At 47.6% G+C, this 12,899-nt stretch overlaps 4 non-coding genes and 1 pseudogene across 4 annotated transcripts; all 5 read right to left on the minus strand.

The window, feature by feature from the left end:
• Positions 1-1,372: 1,372 nt before the first annotated feature.
• LOC143753161 (U1 spliceosomal RNA) lies at positions 1,373-1,536 on the minus strand. The gene has a single exon (XR_013207582.1). It is a non-coding gene; the product is annotated as a U1 spliceosomal RNA (small nuclear RNA).
• Positions 1,537-4,372: 2,836 nt separating this feature from the next.
• On the minus strand, positions 4,373-4,536 carry LOC143753142 (U1 spliceosomal RNA). The gene has a single exon (XR_013207563.1). It is a non-coding gene; the product is annotated as a U1 spliceosomal RNA (small nuclear RNA).
• A 405-nt stretch (positions 4,537-4,941) lies between these two features.
• Positions 4,942-5,117, minus strand: LOC143753303 (U2 spliceosomal RNA; annotated as a pseudogene).
• A 6,600-nt stretch (positions 5,118-11,717) lies between these two features.
• Positions 11,718-11,881, minus strand: LOC143753143 (U1 spliceosomal RNA). The gene has a single exon (XR_013207564.1). It is a non-coding gene; the product is annotated as a U1 spliceosomal RNA (small nuclear RNA).
• A 434-nt stretch (positions 11,882-12,315) lies between these two features.
• On the minus strand, positions 12,316-12,506 carry LOC143753249 (U2 spliceosomal RNA). The gene has a single exon (XR_013207671.1). It is a non-coding gene; the product is annotated as a U2 spliceosomal RNA (small nuclear RNA).
• Between the last annotated feature and the right edge of the window lie 393 nt (positions 12,507-12,899).

Consider the following 12,899-nt stretch of genomic DNA (forward strand, 5'->3'; position numbering starts at 1 on the left):
TTCCATTCTGTTGGTCTGCAAGCAGTACACGTCCTCCACTTTCAACTTCATCTTGTCCAAAAGTATAACCCGTGCAAACACTTCTCTTTCCATCATCTCCATCACAGGCTCCTTCATTTGGAAACGCAACGTATTTCTCAGTCCCGCCCTTGGGACTGAAGGCGCAGCTGCACCTGCCATCATTCCTTCTCCAAAGATCAAAAAGACAACCACTTGATCTTAGCCAAAAGGCCGAGAAGCGATGACACAATGACGCAGAGGCGGGGGAGCCGTCAAAGGCCACGCCCACCTGGGCCGTGGCGAGAGGGTCTAAAGGTCGCCAACAAACAAGCTCAGCTCACAGCAATACAAGCTCAGCTTGACTGTTGACACCGAAAATGGATCACAGCAGAGCGCACAACACGACACTTTGGAGTGCAACCTGGGATTTTGGACCAACAAACATTCTGCCCTAAAAGTGAGCGGGCAGACCAAAGCGTACGTCGTAGAGACTTGAAACTCTTGAGGGATGGTAGTACCCGCCCGGTCTACAACATCACCAAGGCTCGGCCCAATCGGCCCCAAGGTGGCGCTGCAGCGGTCAGAAGTACGAAATGCCTCGTAACTCCTGAACCGTCCGTCGCAGACCCAAGTGTCTTACATCACCGGAATCCTTGGCTCGGGCCGAACAAGACGCAGGCCTCGGATTCGATGGTTGCGCTGGCGAGATTTTCGGGTATTTGGGATTTTGTGAAAAAGCTACTTTTGCACACTAGTCCTAGGTCTTTCGCCCGATCTGACCCAAACCGGTGCAGAAAGATTCCCTGGAGTCTGATTGCCGACAGCGATGGGGAAAAAAGTCGGAATTTCGATTCACGTTGGCGACGGGACGCCAAAACGTTGGGAGTGGGCGAGGCGGGCTTTACTTAAATGGCCATAACTCTCCAACGGAATGAGACAATTACACCCAAGTCGGTACACCTGTGCACGGGCTCAGCCTGTGCTCAGGTGAAAAGGGATGTGGCGACTGGCCACTTGGTGGCGCTGTAAACGGTAAAAACAACAACATGAATACGGCCATAGGCGACTGTATGTCAGGTGATTTTTCACACATGCACAAGGTATTCATACCACATGATAGAACTCCTCATTCGGAACAACTTTGCTTCTAGGACCACTGCTGCCAATAAAAGCGCTGGTTGAATAATGGAGATTATTTGAAGAATGATGAAAAAAAAAAACTAAAAAACAGCCCTACTTTTGCAGACTGGTCCTAGGTTGAGAGTTTTACATCTCTCGATCAACCACTGCAGTTCAATTCTCTGGACTTCCTAGGTCGTTAACTACCAGAAGAAGAGGAACTCGAACAATCTGCTCTTTTAACCAGTGTGTCCAGGGGAGAGCGCGAACGCAGTCCCCCACTACCATAAATTATGCAGTCGAGATTCCCACATTTGGGGAATTCGCAGGGGTCAGCACAACCGGAGTGCAATGGCCGAGCATCGCCCTGGGTGAACCACCTTCCTGATCATGGTGTCTCCCCTGCCAGGTAAGTATGAATTCCCAGGCTTCCCGTCAGAGGCACCGTGTCCCTCTACGCAATCCTCACCAACGGTCGGACAATCAAACACACACCTGATTCAACTCATCAGCTCATTCGTAAAAACTCCAAGAGATAAGAGAGAGACATCAAAGAGTCGGGCTCTTTTGCTGTTGTTGTTGTGGATGATGTTGTTTTCATGCTCCGGATCCAGAAAATGTTAAGATCCTTACCTAAAAAAGTCAGATTTGCTAAAATTGCCCGCCCGTCCCTCACCACAGTGCTGCCCTTCACCAAAAGGTTGGGATTTTTTATTAAAATAGCAACACCGTCATTTTTGTTAAAATTGGACCCACTCCAAATGAAAAAAATCCTGGGGTCCAAATCTCCTCCCACTTCCTGTAATTTGTTAAAAAGGGCAAACCACATTCTTGCAATAAAAACACATCTGACTTAAAAGTTTTTAAAAAGGATAACACACTCTGTGCTCGCAAAGTAGACCTCACACTTCTCACATTGATTGTAGAGATAGTGAGGGCCATGAGCAGTATGGTTAAAAATACAAGCATTAATAGAAGGATAAAACCAAAAGACTGCAGAAAGTTACATTAAAATCATGTTATGTCATGTAGCACTTGCTTCTCCTTTTCCCCAGAAAAACTGGGATCAGGAGGGCAAATGCTCGCCGCCTCAGAGTCCACAGAGAGAACCTCTTGTGGCTCCTTCGGTGACGATGTTCTAAGCTTAACGTGCAAAAAGGAGACTTCATTGGGAGATTCTGCGGGCCACATACGGTCTAGATCTAACGAAGAGGAACTATCTAGCCGATGCGATGCCCGCAGCCTTTTCTCCTCTGTTTGAAGCAGAGGAGATCTCGCAGACCTTTTTTGCACCTGAGCATTGGGGAGTGAACCCTCGGATTCACCCCCACTATCCACCACACTAACCTCCGATACGGTGTAGAGTGAGGAAGCCGTTGCATCCTCCTCCTCCTCCTCCATTTTGTTTTCACTTCTCTCTTGTTGGGGAACGGCTTCCTCACTCTGTTCGCTGTTAAAACTTGACTCCGCCCCTGTGGCCGCCCCACTTCCTTCCTCCTGCCCACTCCCTGAGGCTGGCTGGGAAATAGAATTTCCCGCCAAAACCTCAGGGACCGCCTCCTCCTTCCTTTGCTCTTTTGTTTGTTCCACATGTGGGGCGGCCATTTTGTTGCCTTTCAGTTTGTTGGCAAAACTTTTAGGGCAATCTCTGTAGAGATGGGATGACTCCCCACAGAGGTTGCACCGCCTGCCATTGGTACACTCTTCAAAAGTATGACCAATTTCTCTGCATTTCCCACATATCATTTCCTGGCATGCTTCAGCTAAGTGCCCAAACTTTCCACATTTTCTACATAATTTGGGCATACCCTGGTAGTGAATGTAGCCTCTGTTCTCACCCAACACAATCATAGAAGGCAGATGCTTCAGGCCCTGGTAGCCCCCAGCGTCTTCCCATTGTTTAATGGGAATTCGCCAGGAGCATGTCCAAATAAATAATAAATAAATAGATAAAAAGGTCTTACCTTAAAACAGAACCGGAATAAAAGCAGCTGGATCAATGTACCTCTCAAAAGTTTGGGGCTCAAGTCACTGAAGGACCCAAGCCGGAAAAACCTCCAAGAGGCGATCGCTGTCTCTACCCTAGGACCAGACACTTGATCTTAGCCAAAAGGCCGAGAAGCGATGACACAATGACGCAGAGGCGGGGGAGCCGTCAAAGGCCACGCCCACCTGGGCCGTGGCGAGAGGGTCTAAAGGTCGCCAACAAACAAGCTCAGCTCACAGCAATACAAGCTCAGCTTGACTGTTGACACCGAAAATGGATCACAGCAGAGCGCACAACACGACACTTTGGAGTGCAACCTGGGATTTTGGACCAACAAACATTCTGCCCTAAAAGTGAGCGGGCAGACCAAAGCATACGTCGTAGAGACTTGAAACTCTTGAGGGATGGTAGTACCCGCCCGGTCTACAACATCACCAAGGCTCGGCCCAATCGGCCCCAAGGTGGCGCTGCAGCGATCAGAAGTACGAAATGCCTCGTAACTCCTGAACCGTCCGTCGCAGACCCAAGTGTCTTACATCACCGGAATCCTTGGCTCGGGCCGAACAAGACGCAGGCCTCGGATTCGATGGTTGCGCTGGCGAGATTTTCGGGTATTTGGGATTTTGTGAAAAAGCTACGTTTGCACACTAGTCCTAGGTCTTTCGCCCGATCTGACCCAAACCGGTGCAGAAAGATTCCCTGGAGTCTGATTGCCGACAGCGATGGGGAAAAAAGTCGGAATTTCGATTCACGTTGGCGACGGGACGCCAAAACGTTGGGAGTGGGCGAGGCGGGCTTTACTTAAATGGCCATAACTCTCCAACGGAATGAGACAATTACACCCAAGTCGGTACACCTGTGCACGGGCTCAGCCTGTGCTCAGGTGAAAAGGGATGTGGCGACTGGCCACTTGGTGGCGCTGTAAACGGTAAAAACAACAACATGAATACGGCCATAGGCGACTGTATGTCAGGTGATTTTTCACACATGCACAAGGTATTCATACCACATGATAGAACTCCTCATTCGGAACAACTTTGCTTCTAGGACCACTGCTGCCAATAAAAGCGCTGGTTGAATAATGGAGATTATTTGAAGAATGATGAAAAAAAAACTAAAAAACAGCCCTACTTTTGCAGACTGGTCCTAGGTTGAGAGTTTTACATCTCTCGATCAACCACTGCAGTTCAATTCTCTGGACTTCCTAGGTCGTTAACTACCAGAAGAAGAGGAACTCGAACAATCTGCTCTTTTAACCAGTGTGTCCAGGGGAGAGCGCGAACGCAGTCCCCCACTACCATAAATTATGCAGTCGAGATTCCCACATTTGGGGAATTCGCAGGGGTCAGCACAACCGGAGTGCAATGGCCGAGCCTCGCCCTGGGTGAACCACCTTCCTGATCATGGTGTCTCCCCTGCCAGGTAAGTATGAATTCCCAGGCTTCCCGTCAGAGGGACCGTGTCCCTCTACGCAATCCTCACCAACGGTCGGACAATCAAACACACACCTGATTCAACTCATCAGCTCATTCGTAAAAACTCCAAGAGATAAGAGAGAGACATCAAAGAGTCGGGCTCTTTTGCTGTTGTTGTTGTGGATGATGTTGAGCCAAAAATCAATTTCATACGCGGTCACCGGATAGTGGACAAATCAGATGTTAAACGAGATAAGAACAGAGTTGTTGTTTTTTTTTCCCTCTCACACCACCATTACCTGTATAGCATATGATCACCTACAACACCTTTAAAGCACCCATACACAGCAATATACGTTACTTCCATTAACACCTGCTGCCACACAAGACTAAAACATCTCTTTCATTGAACACAGTTTTTGGGGGTGCACCGTTCCCTGAAGTACTGCAATACCGGGTCGATGCGTGGAGTGGACGGAGCAAGCCCCTCTTCCATCTCCCAGTTCCAAAAATCAATTTAATATATGGTGCCCGGGTAGGGCACGTATCAGATATTAAACTGATAAGAACAGATTTTTCTTTCGAAAAAAGTTTATTGTCACATTGTTTCATTCCATTCTTTCAATATCCATTTTTTCCTTATAAAATCACATTTTTGCACATATCTTAAAACAACAAAAAGGACATAAGTTACAGTTAAAAATCAGTTATGTTGATGTGTTGTGTAAAAGTCCATGTATGTTGTGTGTTGTTTTAAAGTAAAGGTAAAATGGATTAAAATAAAATAGGAATGCAAATATAAAACAATAAAACAATAAAATATGCCAAATAAAACATCTCTTGTACAGGATCGAGGGTGAGTCCCTATCAAGAATGTCCATTCACTCCAGGTCTCCAGAACAGGCCCCAGACTCCTCGCTTCCAGTGCCCAGCGGAGATCCCCTCTCCTCCGGCCCGCTGGCCCGCTGTTCCCGTAGCCAGAGTGGTGAGGGTGCATCTACGGGCGGCCAGGTACGGTGGCGGCCGGGACCTTCTCCGTGTGACCTCGGCCCCCCCATCCGAATAACGACGTGCGGCCCACCCTGCAGCGTTGATGTTATCCTCTGCTCGCACGCGTGGAGGGGGACCGTCACGCGTTTCCCCACCAGCAGGTTTCTGGTGACCCAGATGGCATCCTTGATGTGGTTGAGGGTGAGCCAGAGCGAGGCAAACGTTGGTGGTGTCAACTCCTTCAAGCCCTGACCCACCCCCAGGATGGCGAGCTTATAGTCCACCTGGGCCCCACCCGCTGGCAGGCACGGGAAAAACAGGGGGCCTGTCTTGGCCCACAGGTCCCGCGCAGCGCCGCACTCCCAGAGCAGATGTTGAACGGTCTCCGGGGAACCACATCCGGACCGTGGGCAGGTGGAGTTTTTGGCCATGCCTCTGGAGTGCATGACCGCCCTGACCGGGAGGATCTCATGAGCCACCATCCACGACAGGTCCTTAAGCCTGTTCTGGAGAGCTGGGTGGGCTGCGTTCCTCCAAACGTCTTTGGCCTCACCTAGTGTGAGGCCTGGAACTGGACTCACCGATTCTCGATCCTGCACAAGAGAGACGAGAGACTTGTGATTAGTTAAAACAGTGGCATCATTTGTTTCTAAAAGATATTTCTTTAAAAATTTCTTAATAAAACTATGCTCTTTTGACAAATTAAAAGACACTGGACTTTTAAGATCAATGGGTAAAATTTTCAAACTTCTTAGGTATGACCCCATCCAGAATCGGGTCATGGCTGCTGTCTTGTGTTCTCTGGATGGGGTCAGTGCATACTGGATATGGAGGGCGGCAAAGCGGCTGCCTAAAAACAGGTGGGGGTCTGGGAGGCCTTTCCCGCCATTCTCTTTTTTCTTTTTAACCACCTCCCTCTTGATTCGTTCCCACTTGGACCCCCACAGGAAATAAAATACCGCCCTCTCCAACTTGGCCAGGAATCGTCTTGGGGGACTAAAAACAGAACAGACAAGTAAAATTAGTGGTAAAATCACTGCTTTAAAAATTAAAATCTTGCCTTCTAACGTCAGTTGTCTTAGTCCCCAAAAGCCCAGTCTTTGTCTGACTTTCCCTAACATGTCAGTCCAGTTTCCTGGTCCTCCACCCTCCCTGTCAAATTTTACTCCTAAAATTTTCAAATCCTTTTCTTTAAAATCCAAATCTAGTCCTCCTGTGTCCACGTCGCCCCACGGCCCGAAGAGCAGGGCCTCGGACTTACTCCTGTTAAGCTTGGCGCCCGAGGCCCGACCGTACCAGTCAGTCAAGTCCATTGCTCTTCGTACTGATAAAAAGTCAGTCGCTAAAAGGGTCACGTCATCCATATATAAAACGCAGGTCGCCGTCAGTCCACCAGTTCCTGGGATATCTAGTCCTTTAATCCATTTATCCCTTCTCAAGATCTGTGCCAGTGGCTCAATACAAGCCACATACAGAAGGGGAGATAAAGGACACCCCTGACGGACACCGCTGTGGATATTTACAGCTTTGGAAAGATGCCCATTTGCAAGAAATTTGCTGCTTAAGCCCTCATACAGCAGTCCCACCCAAGCTATAAACCTCTCTGGAAACCCCATTTTTTGCAGTACCTGAAGGAGGTACTGGTGCGAGACCCGATCAAAAGCTTTTTCAAAGTCTAAATTTAGGACTACAAGCCTAATGTTTCTGTCTCTCGCATAACAGATGGCGTCTCTGATCAGTACCAGGCTGTCCGTGATCTTCCTGCCGGGCACAGCGCAAGCTTGATCCAGGTGGATTACGTCCTCTAAAACAGTCGACATGCGTGTAGCTAAAATCTTACTAAAAAGTTTACAATCATAATTTAAAAGAGTGATTGGTCGCCAGTTTCTCAAGTCAGTCTTGTCTCCTTTTTTGTACAGTAATGTAACTATCCCTACTCTAAAGCTGTCTGGAAGTCTGTCAAGAGTCTCAAATTCTTTAAAAACTGTAAGTAAGGCATGTGCTAAAATGTCCCAGAAAGTCAGATAAAACTCAAAGGGGAGTCCGTCCATGCCCGGGGACTTCCCCTTCTTAAAACCCTTTAAAGCTTTTTCCAATTCTAAAAGATTAAAATCCTGGGATAAAAGCACATCTGGACTCTTAACTTTTTTATCTAAAAACCCTAAAACTTCCTCTAAGATGCCATTGTGTACCTCTTTAGTGCCGTATAAATTACTGTAAAAACTTTCAATTTCCCCTAAAATCAGGTCAGTTGTATTTACTTCCCCCCCTCTAAAAGTTTTTAAAATATTGATCGACCCTCCCCGAGCTATTGTCTTTTTAAAAAAATACCTGGTACACTTCTCTCCTTCCTCTAACTCCCTTTCTCTACATCTTAAAATGACACCTTTGCTCTTTGTTTCAGACAGATCTGACATTTCTTTCGTTACTTCTTTTATTTCATTTGTAAAATCCAATCCATTGTTTAAAAGGTTAAAATATCTCTGCAGTCTTTTTTGCAACCCCATCATGCGTCTTTTTTCTTTATTCTTTTTTTCCTTTCCAATTTGTTTAAAAAACCGTCCTGTCCTTTGTTTCACCATCTCCCACCACTGTGCACGTGAGTCGTAAAAGTCCTGGAGGGTCTGCCATTGGCTGAACTGCTCCCTATACTCACTAACCAGTTCCTCGTCCTCTAATAGGGAACAGTTCAGCTTCCACAGCCCTCTCCCTGCAGTCACACCCGTGGGGAGTGAAAGAGTGCAAGACAGCATCATATGGTCGGAAAAAAAGAGGGGGGTCAATGTAGCATCGGTCGGCGGGAGGTCCCTGGTAAAAATATAGTCAATTCGAGAGGCTCTGGCACCGTCACCACTGAACCAGGTGAAGCCTTCCTCTCTTTGATGCATTGTTTTAAAACAGTCAACTAACTTAAAATCTTTGACTATATTTTGTAATAAAACCGATGTCTTGTCGACCTTAAAATCCTCTCCTACCCTCATTCTGTCCTTTTTTGATAATACACAATTAAAATCCCCTGCTACCACTAGGGGAGCCCTGCCTAGCATGTGGGGTTGCAAGTCTTCTAAAAGCTCATACCTGTTATTTTTTTCAGTAAAACCATACATATTTAAAATGTTAAGATCCTTACCTAAAAAAGTCAGATTTGCTAAAATTGCCCGCCCGTCCCTCACCACAGTGCTGCCCTTCACCAAAAGGTTGGGATTTTTTATTAAAATAGCAACACCGTCATTTTTGTTAAAATTGGACCCACTCCAAATGGAAAATCCTGGGGTCCAAATCTCCTCCCACTTCCTGTAATTTGTTAAAAAGGGCAAACCACATTCTTGCAATAAAAACACATCTGACTTAAAAGTTTTTAAAAAGGATAACACACTCTGTGCTGGCAAAGTACACCTCACACTTCTCACATTGATTGTAGAGATAGTGAGGGCCATGAGCAGTATGGTTAAAAATACAAGCATTAATAGAAGGATAAAACCAAAAGACTGCAGAAAGTTACATTAAAACCATGTTATGTCATGTAGCACTTGCTTCTCCTTTTCCCCAGAAAAACTGGGATCAGGAGGGCAAATGCTCGCCGCCTCAGAGTCCACAGAGAGAACCTCTTGTGGCTCCTTCGGTGACGATGTTCTAAGCTTAACGTGCAAAAAGGAGACTTCATTGGGAGATTCTGCGGGCCACATACGGTCTAGATCTAACGAAGAGGAACTATCTAGCCGATGCGATGCCCGCAGCCTTTTCTCCTCTGTTTGAAGCAGAGGAGATCTCGCAGACCTTTTTTGCACCTGAGCATTGGGGAGTGAACCCTCGGATTCACACCCACTATCCACCACACTAACCTCCGATACGGTGTAGAGTGAGGAAGCCGTTGCATCCTCCTCCTCCTCCTCCATTTTGTTTTCACTTCTCTCTTGTTGGGGAACGGCTTCCTCACTCTGTTCGCTGTTAAAACTTGACTCCGCCCCTGTGGCCGCCCCACTTCCTTCCTCCTGCCCACTCCCTGAGGCTGGCTGGGAAATAGAATTTCCCGCCAAAACCTCAGGGACCGCCTCCTCCTTCCTTTGCTCTTTTGTTTGTTCCACATGTGGGGCGGCCATTTTGTTGCCTTTCAGTTTGTTGGCAAAACTTTTAGGGCAATCTCTGTAGAGATGGGATGACTCCCCACAGAGGTTGCACCGCCTGCCATTGGTACACTCTTCAAAAGTATGACCAATTTCTCTGCATTTCCCACATATCATTTCCTGGCATGCTTCAGCTAAGTGCCCAAACTTTCCACATTTTCTACATAATTTGGGCATACCCTGGTAGTGAATGTAGCCTCTGTTCTCACCCAACACAATCATAGAAGGCAGATGCTTCAGGCCCTGGTAGCCCCCAGCGTCTTCCCATTGTTTAATGGGAATTCGCCAGGAGCATGTCCAAATACCATCCTCATCTAAAACCTTGACTGGCTGGCTTCGAACTGTGCAAAATCTGCCCAGCCAGACACAAATGTCCTCCCCAGTCACTGTCTCATTAAACATTCTAACAATCACAGTTTTAAGTGTGTTGTCAGAGAGCTTTTCAACAGTAAACATGGACAGCTGGGATTTAGCTACTTCAAATCTGTGCCAGAAATCATTCAGGTGGGAAACCGCTCTAAAACTAACATCAAATCCTTTGTTCAGGGGCAGAGTCACGATGCAATTCAGATCATCAGGTTTAAAATTTAGAGTTTTTTGGATCAGCTTCCTGGAGAAGTCAAGACGTGACATCCCCAGGAGCTTCCCCTCAACTTCTTTGAATAAAAAACGCACGCTGTGGTGCCTCCTCATGCCGGCACGGGCAGCCGACATGGTGGAGACACCAACAGCCTAAAACTTTAAAAAACAATAAATAAATAAATAATAAATAAATAGATAAAAAGGTCTTACCTTAAAACAGAACCGGAATAAAAGCAGCTGGATCAATGTACCTCTCAAAAGTTTGGGGCTCAAGTCACTGAAGGACCCAAGCCGGAAAAACCTCCAAGAGGCGATCGCTGTCTCTACCCTAGGACCAGACACTTGATCTTAGCCAAAAGGCCGAGAAGCGATGACACAATGACGCAGAGGCGGGGGAGCCGTCAAAGGCCACGCCCACCTGGGCCGTGGCGAGAGGGTCTAAAGGTCGCCAACAAACAAGCTCAGCTCACAGCAATACAAGCTCAGCTTGACTGTTGACACCGAAAATGGATCACAGCAGAGCGCACAACACGACACTTTGGAGTGCAACCTGGGATTTTGGACCAACAAACATTCTGCCCTAAAAGTGAGCGGGCAGACCAAAGCGTACGTCGTAGAGACTTGAAACTCTTGAGGGATGGTAGTACCCGCCCGGTCTACAACATCACCAAGGCTCGGCCCAATCGGCCCCAAGGTGGCGCTGCAGCGATCAGAAGTACGAAATGCCTCATAACTCCTGAACCGTCCGTCGCAGACCCAAGTGTCTTACATCACCGGAATCCTTGGCTCGGGCCGAACAAGACGCAGGCCTCGGATTCGATGGTTGCGCTGGCGAGATTTTCGGGTATTTGGGATTTTGTGAAAAAGCTACTTTTGCACACTAGTCCTAGGTCTTTCGCCCGATCTGACCCAAACCGGTGCAGAAAGATTCCCTGGAGTCTGATTGCCGACAGCGATGGGGAAAAAAGTCGGAATTTCGATTCACGTTGGCGACGGGACGCCAAAACGTTGGGAGTGGGCGAGGCGGGCTTTACTTAAATGGCCATAACTCTCCAACGGAATGAGACAATTACACCCAAGTCGGTACACCTGTGCACGGGCTCAGCCTGTGCTCAGGTGAAAAGGGATGTGGCGACTGGCCACTTGGTGGCGCTGTAAACAGTAAAAACAACAACATGAATACGGCCATAGGCGACTGTATGTCAGGTGATTTTTCACACATGCACAAGGTATTCATACCACATGATAGAACTCCTCATTCGGAACAACTTTGCTTCTAGGACCACTGCTGCCAATAAAAGCGCTGGTTGAATAATGGAGATTATTTGAAGAATGATGAAAAAAAAAACTAAAAAACAGCCCTACTTTTGCAGACTGGTCCTAGGTTGAGAGTTTTACATCTCGCGATCAACCACTGCAGTTCAATTCTCTGGACTTCCTAGGTCGTTAACTACCAGAAGAAGAGGAACTCGAACAATCTGCTCTTTTAACCAGTGTGTCCAGGGGAGAGCGCGAACGCAGTCCCCCACTACCATAAATTATGCAGTCGAGATTCCCACATTTGGGGAATTCGCAGGGGTCAGCACAACCGGAGTGCAATGGCCGAGCCTCGCCCTGGGTGAACCACCTTCCTGATCATGGTGTCTCCCCTGCCAGGTAAGTATGAATTCCCAGGCCTCCCGTCAGAGGCACCGTGTCCCTCTCCGCAATCCTCACCAACGGTCGGACAATCAAACACACACCTGATTCAACTCATCAGCTCATTCGTAAAAACTCCAAGAGATAAGAGAGAGACATCAAAAACCTGCAGAGTCGGGCTCTTTTGCTGTTGTTGTTGTGGATGATGTTGTTTTCATGCTCCGGATCCATGAGCCAAAAATCAATTTCATACGCGGTCACCGGATAGTGGACGAATCAGATGTTAAACGAGATAAGAACAGAGTTGTTGTTTTTTTTTCACTCTCACACCACCATTACCTGTATAGCATATGATCACCTACAACACCTTTAAAGCACCCATACACAGCAATATACGTTACTTCCATTAACACCTGCTGCCACACAAGACTAAAACATCTCTTTCATTGAACACAGTTTTTGGGGGTGCACCGTTCCCTGAAGTACTGCAATACCGGGTCGATGCGTGGAGTGGACGGAGCAAGCCCCTCTTCCATCTCCCAGTTCCAAAAATCTATTTAATATATGGTGCCCGGGTAGGGCACGTATCAGATATTAAACTGATAAGAACAGATACTACACATGATCTTAGCCAAAAGGCCGAGAAGCGATGACACAATGACGCAGAGGCGGGGGAGCCGTCAAAGGCCACGCCCACCTGGGCCGTGGCGAGAGGGTCTAAAGGTCGCCAACAAACAAGCTCAGCTCACAGCAATACAAGCTCAGCTTGACTGTTGACACCGAAAATGGATCACAGCAGAGCGCACAACACGACACTTTGGAGTGCAACCTGGGATTTTGGACCAACAAACATTCTGCCCTAAAAGTGAGCGGGCAGACCAAAGCGTACGTCGTAGAGACTTGAAACTCTTGAGGGATGGTAGTACCCGCCCGGTCTACAACATCACCAAGGCTCGGCCCAATCGGCCCCAAGGTGGCGCTGCAGCGATCAGAAGTACGAAATGCCTCGTAACTCCTGAACCGTCCGTCGCAGACCCAAGTGTC

This window comes from Siphateles boraxobius, unplaced genomic scaffold, assembly GCF_051911475.1.
Source record: "Siphateles boraxobius isolate OS27281-9 unplaced genomic scaffold, OSU_SipBor_1 275, whole genome shotgun sequence".
NCBI lineage: Eukaryota > Metazoa > Chordata > Actinopteri > Cypriniformes > Leuciscidae > Siphateles > Siphateles boraxobius.